General features: G+C 45.8%; 1 protein-coding gene across 3 annotated transcripts in view; it reads right to left on the reverse strand.

The window, feature by feature from the left end:
* The window catches only part of Rabgap1 (RAB GTPase activating protein 1), a 185,262-nt gene that overhangs the window by 169,297 nt on the left and 12,349 nt on the right, over positions 1–3,616 (reverse strand). Inside the window, exon 1 of one of the 3 annotated variants that reach the window (XM_004641599.2) lies at positions 1,125–1,227. The exons of 1 other annotated variant lie outside the window; for it this stretch is intronic. The gene's annotated coding sequence lies outside the window, so the exon portion shown is untranslated. Of the gene's footprint in view, positions 1–1,124; positions 1,228–3,616 lie in introns of those variants that run through there. One more of the 3 variants, XM_023701621.1, reaches the window with a different exon arrangement.

Consider the following 3,616-nt stretch of genomic DNA (forward strand, 5'->3'; position numbering starts at 1 on the left):
CTTTAGACCACTGAGCCATCTCACCAGCCCTCTCAACTACTTTTGAAACACCAGTTTAATGTAACAGCTTCATGCATCCTCCAGTTTTGTTTTTCTGCCTACATAAATAAGCTGGAAACACACATTACTTATTATTCTAGGCGCATGAATATAAAATACAGGTGTTTATTTAAATAAAAATATCCTACCAGTGATGAAAATCACTCCCTGATAATTCCCCAACTTCTAGATAAAAATACAATGAAAGTCAAAAAATCTTCAACGCAAGTTGGAACGTGATTTTGAAGTAGCACAAAACTAGAAAGGGAAATTTGGTAGCATGATTTCTAGGGCATGCGCTTCCAAGACAGATGAAAAAGTATCCTAGAATAACCTACAGGTTATGCAGATGACTGGAAGATCAGCCATTTGGATGCTAGAAGCCTATGAACCCAACACTACCAGGCAATGGACAGCGAACTCCTGAAGTCTGCGGTTAGTTTTGGTTCCCTGAAATTGGTGATAATCAAAGGACAAGCAACGAGGTACCGGGCCAAATACTTAGAGAAGACTGCGATGTCAGGGACACTTTAATTGCAAGAGCAGAAAAGGAGCTAGGAAAGCCAACTCAAGAATGAACAGCGACAATGAGCGACACCAAGCAAGCCTTTCAACTCAGGCGCAGCCCAGGAAGCCAGTATGAGGCCTAAGCCCGTTCAAGCCACAAACACAGGCCTACGGAGCAAGGGGAGAAACTGAGGCGAAAGGAGCGGTCAGATACCCGAACAGGACCGCGACCGAAACACTGAAGTCCAAAAACAAACCGGCCTTGCTGGAGGCCAAAGAAAGAGCCGCGCACACAGGACTCAGAAGACACACACCCACCCAGACAGGGGGAACCGGTCGGGCAGGGGCTCCGGGAGCGCGCTCACCAGCGCATGCGCCCTCGCCCCCTCGAGCGCGGCTCCCCCACCCCCAATCACTTCGCCTCTCTCAACGCGGTCCGTCGAGGGAGGTGAGGGCAGCCCCAGGCCCAGCCCGGCTGGACAAGAATACAGCTTGGCATCCCACAGGAGCCACGGGGGGCCTCCCTGGGCTTCGCGGACAGGAGCGTGGGAGTAGGAGGAGGGAAAACGCAGCCCTACCCGACCCGCCGTCTCCGCCGTCGCCAGCAGCCGGCCGTCCGTCCGTCTGGGAGGCTCCGCTGCCTGGGCCTCCCCAGCGCCCTGCGCCCGCCTCCGCCCCCTACTCACGTGAAAGCGGCTCCTTCCGCCCTCCGCCCCACCTCCTGCCGCATCCCATAGGTCCGCAGTGAAGACGAGCGCCCCTACTGGACCACACCGGACAGCGAGGAGGGGCTTCCTTTGCTCCGAGCCCCACCTGGGCTCCAGGCTCGCTCCCCGACTTGCGCCTGCGCAAAGCGCGGCCGCTGCACCTGGGTTGTGTCAGCGTCTGAGTTCCGGCAGGCAGCAACCGAGATAGCAGCGCCGACTGACAGCACAACTGACGACCGCAGGAGCGTTTGGGTACATCTGTGGAACCTAAGATAGGGAATGCTGGTGCTAGAGTGAGGGATCTTTGTCCACCTTTCCTGTGCAAGTCCTCTTTGAAAGGCGGCGCTTAACCGTGTCACTCACTGCCCATTATCGCCAGTGTGCGAAGGGTTATGCTACGGCACCTCATTCCAGGTATATCACAAACCCGTGAGGATGCTATGATAGACAAATGCAGCCTTGGTGGCTCAATCAGCTGAGAGTCAAAACTAATGATTCCCAAGGACAAGGAACACTGGTGTAACACAACCGCTTTGTACTTCAGGCACAGATGAGAACAGCAACGAACGAGGTGGTCGCAGGCTGTGGACTCGAGGTTAAAAAATTTATTTTTTAAAGCACTCAAAGGTGAAACATAGGGCAGTAGTAAAATAGTGCAGTTTAAAGTCCTATTCCCGAACGAATTTACAACACAACAATGACTCGGAACACAACAATGACTATGAAAGGTGCTACGCAAGACTATAAATGCACAAAATAATCCTACAACTTTTATACGTTATTCAAACCGGATAGGCTCTTTTTCCTGGTGAGTCATTTGCAGTGCTTTTCAGCGGATATTGCAACTGAATCAACCACAGAAAAAGCAATTAAAAAAAAAAACACAGCTGTGCTTTGTTACATTTCTTCTTTGTAACACGTCTATTACAACAGATATGGCTGCACCCGTGCAGGAAGTTTTGTTTTCTCTTTATGCTGTTACTGTAATAAACAGTGCCAGGAATAAAGCATACACTTTAATATTTTCAAAAAGTATTGGGAAGAAAGTATCTCCTGAACTCCTGACACCCTAAAAAATAATGTCTAGCATTCTGAAACCAATTTTCATGTATTTCTTGCTTCATGTGTACAACAAATAAGTAATCTTTTTTTTTTTTTTTTTTTTTTGGCGGAACCAGGGATTGAACTCAGGCCTTTGCTTGCCCTGCAAGCACTTATTGTACTTACATATTTCCCCAGCCCAATAACCTTTTTAACATACTTTCTTAAATAAAATTTTTTATATAACCAGTACAATATGGCATAGAAATAAGTAGAAAATAAAGGACATTGCACTCCAATTGCCAGTGTTAATATTTCAATGTATATCTCTTCTGCATTCATCCTTTTCAAGATGAGATCATATAGCTTACTAAGCTACTATTTTTTGTTTAACATATCTACCTTATTTCAATAAATTTTCCTCTCATCTAATTCATTGATCACATTCATATTTTGTTAATCTAAATATTTTTTACAATTGCCATTCCCAAATTAGTAACATTAACTTCAGGAAAAATTTCGCTCATGTAATATCTGACTACAATCAAATATTCCATTAAACATGTTATATTTTTCTACCACCAGCAGTCCCCAAACAGTATGCAACCTAAGGCCATACATTGCATGTGATTATGTCTGTTTAGCTTTTTAAAATCTGGCACTTAAAAAATTAAGACAACTGCTCACTGCAAAAATCAAGGTAACTACAAATTCCTGGATTTGAGCGGTTACTTCATGAAGTCATTAGGTATGTTTTCTAAGCCTTGTATTTTCTTCAAACTAGAAGCCATCTCTAAATACTCAATATGGGCTGGTGAGATGGCTCAGTGGTCTAAAGCACCTACTTAGAACAAGCTTAGCAAAGCACAGGAACTGCGGTTCAATCCCCCAGCACCACATGCCAGCCAGCCCCGCCCCCTGATGGGCGGAGCTGGCCACACAAACACACACACACACATAAAAATAAATAAATAAATACTCAATAGATTCAAATGAAACATTTGAACTCCACATATCACATGGTATATGACTCTATATCATATTTCTTTTTTTCCTGACATTAGATCCAATACACATTAGCTGGGTGTGGTGGCAGGAGCCTGTAATCCCAGCACTCAGGAGGCTGAAGCAGGAGGATCAATGCAAGTTCAATACCAGCCTGGGCTGCAAAGTGAGCTCAATGTCAGCCTGAACAGAATAGAGAGACCCTCTCTTACAGAGACAAAAAGCGGGGGCTGGCGAGATGGCTCAGTAGATTAAGTGCTTCCCTGGCAGGTGCAAGGGCCTGAGTTCAACCCCCTGTTCTTTTTTTTTTTTTTTTT

This window comes from Octodon degus, unplaced genomic scaffold (assembly GCF_000260255.1).
Source record: "Octodon degus isolate 3935 unplaced genomic scaffold, OctDeg1.0 scaffold00138, whole genome shotgun sequence".
Classification (NCBI taxonomy): Eukaryota; Metazoa; Chordata; class Mammalia; order Rodentia; family Octodontidae; genus Octodon; species Octodon degus.